Source organism: Cydia pomonella, chromosome 12, assembly GCF_033807575.1.
Source record: "Cydia pomonella isolate Wapato2018A chromosome 12, ilCydPomo1, whole genome shotgun sequence".
Lineage (NCBI taxonomy): Eukaryota > Metazoa > Arthropoda > Insecta > Lepidoptera > Tortricidae > Cydia > Cydia pomonella.
In genome coordinates, this window is record NC_084714.1 from 3,157,186 (window position 1) to 3,168,440 (window position 11,255).

Here is an 11,255-nt window from a genome sequence, read left to right on the forward strand (position 1 = left end):
AAAAGGTCACTTATTGTGAACAAAACATCAAAAGTTAACGACATGGGTATAAGTAAATATCATGTTCAAATACCGAAAGTAGGTAGGCGGGATACAAGGGTAAGAGTGCATTAAAAAAATGCTTTTAGTTCTCTTAACTTAGCGATGTTTACCGGAGAGACATGAACGAGTTATACCTCTGAATGATGGTCCCTATGACCTCCCCTGAAGAGGACAATATCGACCTGTCAGTTGTTCTCGATTGTCAGCTTTTGCGAATTACTGACAGGCTGATTCCTTCCAGCGAACTGGTAATCAGTCGGCCTCTTTATAATTATGACCTATGATAGTCCTTACTATAGTTCCTTCAACTCTCATTTCCTTGTTATATTTCTTAATAAATGAATGTGCTAAACCTTCTTAAAACGGCCCAAATTATCTTTTTTTCTTCGCACGAAACGGTTTGCCTCCTCTTTTCTGGTACGGACGGCTAAAGAATAGAATACGCTCCCGCCATCTGTATTCCCTGATAAATATGACCTCGGTCTGTTTAAAGCAAGAGTGAATAGGCTACTACTGAATCGGTGAGCTCCATCTTAGGCCCTGTCTTCACGTTCCCTCAGGTGTGACAGGGCCAATCGCCGGTCAGTTTATAATTAAAAAAATCTGACTGCTAATAATAAACTGTCATGGGGATCATCATTCAGTGTTGCCAGGCGTACAATAATTATCGTACTTGTACGATCATTTGAGCTTCCGTACGATGTACGTTTCAAAAAGCATTATCGTCAGGCAAAAATACTATCATTTCAGCCCTTGGACGATGCCAACCAAGTTCAAGAAGTGTTTGAAGCAAAATATGACACTGTCACTCAGAAATAAGCTACAATTAGCATCTTTTGGGTGATCGGCTGCCTGGTTAAAATCAAAAATGTCGATATTTCCTGAAACCGTTTGGATCTATCACAAAAACACACAAATATAAAACTGATTGTCGCGCAATTTAGACGACAATTGTGTTTTCTTTAATTATACATTGGACATGTTAGCTTATTATTTACAAAAAAAATAGGAGTGGTGTCTTTTTGATAGGCGTACGATAATTTTTTCATCGGTACGATAATTTTGACACTCAAATACGATAATTTGCCTTCGCTCACCTGACATGCGGCATCATTAGACGTGAGAGGTATGCGAGAGGCAGGCGATGCATACAATAAAACGTGACCCATAAACTACTAATGGCAGCACATCAATTCACTTAGAACCGTTTGCACCCCACCGCCCCTCAACATCAACAACAACATTTGGGATTCAAACGTTGGACACGCCGCGTTAAAATCCCCCTCTTCGAATCCATCGTCAATTCCGTGCTGCTTTTCGGCTGTGAGACATGGAGAGTGACAAAGAGGCTGGCACACAAGCTACAGGTGTTTGTCACTAAGTCGCTCCGGTCGATACTCCGCATTTTCTGGCCGAAAACCATAAGAAATGAGGATTTGTGGAGTATGTGCTGATAACCTTCGATCGCCCAAGAAGTAGCGCTGCAGAAATGGAGCTGGATCGGACATACCCTTCAAATAGGAGCTTCGAGGAGGAGAGGAGGAAAAGCGCCAGTATCGCGTTCGAGTGGCGGCCTCATGGTGGAAAGCAAGCCCCGTACACACCTGGAGGCGGAGCGGAGAGAACGAGCTGCGAGCCGTAGGACTGAGCTGGAACGAGGCCAAGACAGTTACTTAAAATAGAAAGGCGTGGAAGGATCTTGTGGAGGCCCTATGCACCTCCGGGGTGCCCTAGGACCAACAACAACAACAAATACAACTGTAATTAGCATATATTGGGACAGGTCAAAATAAACTCAAATAAAAACTCACACCCCGATTCGAACTTTAAGATTCGTCAAACATTAGGTCTAAATACGATATGGATCAAATATATCAGTGTTTTGTCACGATTTTGTTTAAAGAAACGTCATTTTTGACACATTTTTGGCCGTGACTCGACATCATATTGAAACAAAAACGTCAGAAATATTATGTGCGATTTGATCCAGTTAAGAAAATCATAAATTTTAGGAAGAAAACCGCCGATTTCCCTTCAATGAACATTGTACGAACTAAAATCGGTCCCAATTCCATTCTTAAGCCTCATTTGACAAATTAGCCAGAAACTTTAGCAAGAGTTAACGCCGATAGATAGAAATAAAGGCAGCCGGCGATCAGGTCGTTAAAGCACCAGCCCGGAGATACTTACTCAACTCCAAAATGACGTAAAACGATAGAAAACCAAGCATTTATAAGGTCTTACGCACGGCACAGGTTAAGAAAATACTGCAGGACAAAAACGACGTAAGCTCCTTAGAAAGCACGCTGTCATACGCCTTTATTCAAGAATTAACTCAGCCCGTGACGCATTATCCAAGTTGCCACGTTAGACGCGAACTGCCGTAATGCCTCGCGGCTCCAATGTAATCTTGCAGAGTTTTGGCACAGGTTCACCACACCCTGCAATCTAAAATCAACCTTACACTATTTACATAAGGTATATTATTGTGTGTGTGAGTTAAGTGGGCCGTAAGTTAGGTAGACGTGAGTTACCACCGGACGTAATGACTGCTACGTGCCGTGCGGGTCGTAGGCGATCTCGATCACTTCCGCAAACATTTTGGCCCTGCGTTACCTGGGACCTAATATCGTCTTGTACTTCTTATGATTATGACAGGCGAAAGAAATTTTGTGAGAAACTATTATAGATTCGGAACAAGCTAAATCTACAAGGCATTTACAAAGATGAACTGTGGAAATACCATCATTAATTTTTTTATTTATTAATAAAACTTAAATCTATCATTACAGGTTTAGCCTAATGCGATAGATAAGCGACAAACCAATAATCAGAGTTATTGACTATATAATTATAAACTTAACCTAATGTTATCATTGCAGCCTTTGTGAGATCATTCAGAGAGCACGTAAATATGTCCAATTTCAACGCAAGTTTATTGATGGTGCGAATGGCCCTCGTTAGCGGGGCTTCCCTCAGCAGTTTTGTGCGAGCAAGGGGTACGGCTAGCAGCGGTTAATTTCAAAAGTCCATGAAAATATTGGGCTAGCGTGGGGACTATAGCCCGAGCCCTCTCGCTCATGAGGCCTGTGGCCAGCAGTGGGACGTATATAGGCTGAATTATTATATTATATACGAAAATATGACGTTAATATTATACACTTCCTCACTTTTTAGGTTTCCGTACCCAAAGGGTAAAAACGGGACCCTATTACTAAGACTCTGCTGTCCGTCCATCCGTCTGTCCGTCTGTCACCAGGCTATAATATAGGGTCCTAGGGAGTTATAGCTCTTTTTATTTTATTGTTACTTATTCATACAAACCAAGTAGCATTATAGTACATACAAATGCGAAAAATAGGAAATTCGAAACGAGTGGCAATAAATTAAAACTGGAAATAAAGTGGCAATATTTTAAATCGACACATGTTGCGAATTGCATATTCGCACATGTATCGTATGTACAACGTTTTATAGTACATTAAATGTTCGACACAGTAACGTAATATGCAAATTTTCGCACTAGTGCTATAAAGTAGCACCATATGTACTGTAATAGTACATTACGATACAAGTGCGAAAAATAGGAAATTCGAAACGAGTGGCGATAAATTAAAACACGACCGAAGGGAGTGTTTTAAATCGACACGAGTTGCGAATTACCTATTCGCACATGTATCGTACAACGTTTTACAGTACATATGGCCCTTTAAATGTTCGACACAGTAACGTAATATGCTACTTCTCGCACTAGTGCTATAAAGTAGCCCCATATGTACTGTAAATGAGTTTTACTCTTAAAATATAGACGTTTATAATTTATTATTTTTGTTTATGTTTAAAATTACTCATTTGATTAATTTAACAGCCGTTTTAAAAAGTGTGATGAAAAACATTGTGTGTAACTCCGGGGGTAAGAATATTGCAAACTCGGGTCTTTAATGATGACTTATATGACGACCGGTTTGGCCTAGTGGGTAGTGACCCTGCCTACGAAGCTGATGGTCCCGGGTTCAAATCCTGGTAAGGGCATGTATTCGTGTGATGAGCATGGATATTTGTTCCTGAGTCATGGGTGTTTTCTATGTATTTAAGTATTTATAAATATTTATATTATATTATATATATCGTTGTCTAAGTACCCTCAACACAAGCCTTATTGAGCTTACTGTGGGACTTAGTCGATTTGCGTAATAATGTCCTATTATATATTTAATTCCCTCCAGCCGGCGGCTGTTGGGAATTACCACCCTCGCATCCAAAATTTCACTTACCCCCCTCGTTGCACAGTGTACTATTGTTTTTCAGAAATGTTCTTAATTTTAGTTAATTCCATGTCAACGATATTATTACGCAATAGGGTATTTGATTACTAGTCAAATCAGTTTCTTTTTTCGAACTGTCGAAATGATTTGCTACTATGGAATTTATATGAAACACTAGCAAATGACATCACTGTCAAGTTACGCAGCGCAGCGGCTTACGTTAGCGAATAACTCAGCGACGCGGCGCGGCGCGGTCGAATTAAATCCTTTGATACCTATGGAAGTGTCCTACGTGGGCGATCTCGTTGTGAACGCGAATGCCGTTGCCGCTTCGCATTCGCGAGTTATTCGCTCACGTAAGCCGCTGCGTTATAGTTCTATACGAATTATAAAATAGAAATCGTATCTAAAAATAACTGCTGTCAACGTTTCTCTACTAATGTTGTGGTGTTTTATTTCGTGCACGGTGTGAAATAATTGATTTTAAATACAGTCAAATACACCATAATAACATTTTCTCAGATAATAAACTTGTTCGAATTAAATAGTTTATCTTTATACTGACTTAGTGGTTTTTGACCGCATCATATAGAGATTATGACATGTGTGTTTGTGTGTAGATAAAATCAAGCTTCATTCTCTTGACGAAAACTTTCTTACGCTAACCGGTACCCCTAGTGTAAATAAATTCGATTTCAAAACGTGACGTACGCGTTTGCGTTTAGTCTCATTTTGTATTGGGTTTAGAAAGAGCGCGCCAAGCGGGACGTTTTGGAATCTCAAAATCCTATACAAAATTAGACTTAACGCAAACGCTTTCGTCACGTTATGATGTCGATCAAATTTACACTAGGGGTACTGAGCAACTAAAGAAACGGCTTGAAGTGACAACGAAGTGGCACAACTCGTAAAAGGATCGTAAAACACTCGCTCAAGTTTTATGTGCTTCTTAAAACTTTGGTGATAATTTTAAGTTTACAACAGATTCTGTCTTCGTGTCACTAGCTAGATTTATACAAAATTAGCCTTAGTATAATTTATACAAAATTAGCCTTAGTATAATTTAAAGTTTCATGGTTATACTTCTAAATTGGTATGAGTTGTATAACTACATTTTTTAGGGTTCCATACCCAAAGGGTCAAATACGGGACCCTATTACCGAGCCTTCGCTGTCCGTCCGTCCGTCTGTCACCAGGCTGTATCTCATGAACCGTGATAGACAGTTAAAATTGTCACTGATGATGTATTTCTGTTGCCGCTATAACAACAAATACTAAAAACAGAATAAAATAAATATTTAAGGGGGGCTCCCATACAACAAACATATATTTTTTCAGTTTTTATAAAAAATGGTACCCTTCGTGCGCGATTCCGACTCGCACCTGCCCGGTTTTTTACTTGCTTGATGGTAAGCAGTCTTCGTAGCCTATGGACGCCTGCAACTCCAGAGAGTTACGCGTTGCCGACCCTAACACTCCGCACCCTTGTTGAGCTCTAGCAACTTTACTCATCGGCAGGAACACAACACTATGAGTAGGGTCAAGTGTTATTTGGCTGCGGTTTTCTGTAAGGTGGAGGTACTTCCCCAGTTGGGCTCTGCTCTAGAGCTGGAATGACATCCGCTGTGCTTTGCCCTACCACGCAAAGCGTTGTACAATACAATTGCGAAAAGGTAATTCGCACACATGTATTAATTGGTGTTGTTTACCTCTACTTCTGATGCTGTTTTCTCTCTGGATTGTTTTTATTGAGTTGTCCAAAAAGAGTATTTGTATTGTACTGTATTTCATTAATTTGTTTTTAATAGTGACTGTCACAATTATTGTTTTTTTTTTCAATTTTTCTATATATGCAAATACGTATATATATACCTTTACAGTACATAATGGTGTTGCTACCGTCACATGGGCGTAAAGTGAAAAATGTCTTTACTATTCATTACTTTTTTATTGTAGGTTCATGTAAGGAAACGGCCATGCCACATTTTTTTGACTAAGGTTTGTGAAGTTAGGGCTTGTAGAGTTAGAAGCTTGAAATGTAGGGCACGTGAGATTTGATAACTTTTTGACAGTGCGGGCCTTATGGTTTCGACTTGGCAACATTTTACATGAAAACGTAACGTTAACGTTTTTAACGTTTTATGTATGTCGATAAAAATCTTTAATCATTTACCCGTAGAAATAAGGAACTCTGACATGCCTGAATTTAAATACAAATTATATAAATTTTGCCTAGATAAATGTTATTATACAATTGACGAATATTTGGCATCTGTAAATCAATAAATAATTTTCTATAATGATTATGTATATTGTGAATCTTAGGTAGAAATGAAACCATGTATGTGTATTATGATGATATTATTATTGTATAACTTACCTACAGCTTAAATTTGTATATACCTATAGTACCTAGCTATAGTACCTAGCTAATAAGAAAAATTTGCATGCTTTTTCAAGTAAAATGTACGCATTACAAATTACTGTCCACCTATGTTCATCACTGCAAATAAATTTATGCAAATAAATATATCTTTATCTTTTATCTTTAAAGGTTTTGTGTGGGATTTATTTTACAAGGTGGAAAAGTTGTTGTCCAACCAGTCTTGCTAACTGTTGATATCCAAACATGCGAAAGATTCCAAAAATGAACCACAAAGCGTCGCGAGTCCCTACACCAACGAAATTACAATGATGTTCTCTACCAAACAACGATCCTTATGTCTATGGCTTTATTATGAACCTCCAACATAATACATTGATAACTTATCCTTATCAGTATGCGGCTCGGTCGGAATAGTTCGTTTGTTAACTCCCTTAAACTAATCATATCATAGCCTAAACGTCCTCCCTCCTAAACTCAACGTCGAGGGCCGCGTACTAATGCCGTTCAGCAAGTAAACTATTTTTGGCTATTGGACTTTTCGGAGTTCCGCGATGGTGGTGTTCAGTTTACGACTTATTTGATGAGAATTACGGCCCGATTCGAAGAATGAGATACGATAGAGATAAGTTCTCATTCAGATATCGTTTGTATGTCGTATAATTGACAGAAGCAGCTCGATTTGGGCAACCAACGTCACTTTAACGTTAGAAATATCGTAATTATTGGGATCACAGCGCAATCGAAATGAACGTCAATTTTGACATGTCGTTTAGTTATCGATATTTTAAAGATCTTTCCAAGATCTTAAACGTGTCCTAATCATTCTTCGAATCGGACCGTATTTTTGCAATTTTGAAATGGATGTGAAAAAATACCCAATAAACTATAATACCATAGACTTAACGTAACAAAAAAATTAGATATGGTAAAAATCATATTTTTGGTACAAGCTTTTATCGCTGACTACTTTCTTCCCACAGGCATCTAAAACTCATTGCGATAATTCTAAAAACCCAAACCATAATTTGCGTTGTAAATATTAATGAAACGGCCCATTGTGTTAAAATTATTTACGACGAATCCAATACTAATGTAGTGCTACTCGTACACGACTTAAACGCCGACCAACTTAGACCGGCCCGAAGCCGGGCCGGGGCGTCTGAAACTTCGTTTTCTAGTAATCGGGGATCACGTGATGCTTTCTACAGAAAACGAAGTGTCGGACGCCCCGGCCCGGTCTCGGGCTGGTCTAACGTGAATCATCTCTTACCCATGGAATGTCACATATTGTCAAATTACGTCGTTAAGCCCATAAACAAAACGAGATGCAATTTTGTATTATGACTTCTCTTTCGCTCATATTTTTTGATAAAAGATCACAGTCCGTTTTATTAGGTACCTACATGACAGCATCAATTTTGTACTTCTTTGGTCAGCAATAAAGTTCTAAATTATACAGATATATACGATTAATAGGTATGAATATGGACAAATATTTCTCGTCGATAAATTCGAATTAACCGAGTTGACAGCTCCAGTTGTTGTTGCATTGTATGATGGTCTCATAAATCAAACACGAATGGACTTAGAGTGCTGTTGGATTTTTTTAATACATAAACAGTCACATATACAAATAGATTTGAAGCACAGTCGAGTTATATGTGTACATTTATTCACCTTAATCCATTATAATAACGTTAAAAAAGCGGCCAAGTGCGAGTCGGACTCGCCCATGAAGGGTTCCTTTATGACGTATTAAAAAAAAACTACTTAAACTACTAGATCTCGTTCAACATTTTACCACTTTGGACACACATTTTACCACTTTGGAAGTGTCTCTCGCGCAAACTATTCACTTTAGAAAAAAAATATATTAGGAACCTAAATATCATTTTTGAAGACCTATCCATAGATACCCCACACGTATGGGTTTGACGAAAAAATTTTTTTTTTTAATTTTATGACGTATTAAAAAAAACTACTCACTAGATCTCGTTCAAACCAATTTTCGTTAGAAGTTTGCATCGTAATGTATATCATATATTTTTTTTAGATTTTTCATTCTGTTATTTTAGAAGTTACAGGGGGGGGGACACACTTTTTTTCACTTTGGGAGGTTCTCTCGCGCAAACTATTCAGTTTAGAAAAAAATTATATTAGAAACCTTAATATCATTTTTGAAGACCTATCCATAGATACCCCACATGTATGGGTATGTTGAAAAAAAAAAAAAATTTTTTAATTTCATGACGTATTAAAAAAAAACTACTTACTAGATCTCGTTCAAACCAATTTTCGGTGGAAGTTTACATGGCAATGTATATCATATATTTTTTTTAGATTTTTCATTCTGTTATTTTAGAAGTTACGGGGGGGGGGACACACTTTTTTTCACTTTGGGAGGTTCTCTCGCGCAAACTATTCAGTTTAGAAAAAAATTATATTAGAAACCTTAATATCATTTTTGAAGACCTATCCATAGATATCCCACATGTATGGGTAAGTTGAAAAGAAAAATTTTTTTTTAATTTCATGACGTATTAAAAAAAAACTACTTACTAGATCTCGTTCAAACCAATTTTCGGTGGAAGTTTACATGGCAATGTATATCATATATTTTTTTTAGATTTTTCATTCTGTTATTTTAGAAGTTACGGGGGGGGGGGACACACATTTTACCACTTTGGAAGTGTCTCTCGCGCAAACTATTCATTTTAGAAAAAAATGATATTAGAAACCTCAATATCATTTTTGAAGACCTATCCATAGATACCCCACACGTATGGGTTTGATGAAAAAAGATTTTTTGAGTTTCAGTTCTAAGTATGGGGAACCCCCAAAATTTATTGTTTTTTTTCTATTTTTGTGTGAAAATCTTAATGCGGTTCATAGAATACATCCACTTACTAAGTTTGAACAGTACAGCTCTTATAGTTTCGGAAAAAAGTAGCTGTGACAGAATCGGACAGACAGACGGACATGACGAATCTATAAGGGTTCCGTTTTTTGCCATTTGGCTACAGAACCCTAAAAATGAAAAAACTCGACTGCATACTTAACATACTTAAGAACATAATGTTACATAATATGGTGTGTTTTTTTATGTGTAGTCAACGCGAATAAATACCATTATTTTACCTTTTATCTGACATTTCAGCCAGGTTGTACTAGCTGTGACTGGCTGGTGGCTGTGCTGTGTGGTGGTATGGTGTTAGGTGTGGTGTAGTGTAGTAACTTGCCCTTGACCCCATTTGAATCCGGGATCATCGGCTTCATAGGCAGTGTAATGACATAAACAACATGGTCTTAAAGACCGTTTTGGCCTAGTTGGTAATGACCAACTAGGCCAAAACGGTCTTTAAGACCCAGAAGAGTCAGAATTTAAGACGCTCTTTTCTTAAGCGTTGAAAAACACACAGTGTATGTAAGCTTGTAATAGATGATGACGATTAACAATATAATATGCTCCAAACCCTGGGGGGTGTCACAATCAATTATTAATCTAAATACCGGAATAAGCCTCATTAATGCCAACAGCAAGAATAATTAATTACTCACACATTTTCAATATTCACATTTGATTCAGCAATTACGTCTATTCAGCAAATGTTCGGCTTTTTGATTGGTGTACTAATCTAATTTAGTGTTATGGGAATGTAGTTTTGAATAAACTTGTAATTAATATAGACTTTTCTTGAAACCTTTTATGTATGTTCTTATATTCGTGTTAATGAATGCATCAATGACAGATAACAGTAGAGGAGTAGGAAAAATTATGAATATATCATATCATTTTATTCCATTGAAATCATGTTTATTTTGGTCTTACATAATGGTCAAGTAGGTATATGTAACCCTGCTATATTTAAGTACACAGAGGGAACTGAAAAAATGTTGAGTTTTTAATTTTTTATGATATTTTAACACGACCCTGGAAATCGCTCACGCTGATTGGTGCACGGGAAATGATGTAAAAGACAAAACAATACCATAACAAATTAGAATCGACCAAATTATTACTCTTTTGTTAGCCTAGTTTAGAGTCCCACTGATGGGTAAAGGCCTAACCCCGCTTTCCCCACTCAACCCTGTCATTTGTGGTTTCCCGCCATCCGGCTAAAATAGGTAAGATATCTTGACGAGTCTTTTTATTAAAAAAACACTCTTCAGAGCAAATACATATTGTCCAAAAGTGTTTTTATAATTAGGTTAAATAGGTGTAACCTAGTGCGCGGGCACCTGGTAACTACTTATGTCTGTAACACTTATTGGAAAAAAAATCATACACGATTATGTTCATTATAGCAAACCGCGTAGATGACACCAACGGTCAAACGTCTACCGCGTTTAAATTACCCGCGCGCGCCTCTCGTGGACAACTCCCGGCGCGCTACACGGAGTAGAGCAAAAGCCATCTATCTCACTCTAACGTTAGGAGTAGTAATGTCGTCCCGCTCCCGCGCAACAGCATGGCGGCGGGTTCTGTCTTGTCGGTCGACACACTCTTTCGCGCTCTCGATAAACTTGTTAACATAATTAATGTAAAACTGTAGAATAACTGA

At 37.7% G+C, this 11,255-nt stretch overlaps 1 protein-coding gene across 1 annotated transcript in view; it reads right to left on the minus strand.

The window, feature by feature from the left end:
* LOC133523870 (uncharacterized) overlaps positions 1 to 11,255 on the minus strand; it is a 161,737-nt gene that overhangs the window by 116,430 nt on the left and 34,052 nt on the right. The gene's annotated exons all lie outside the window — the stretch shown is intronic.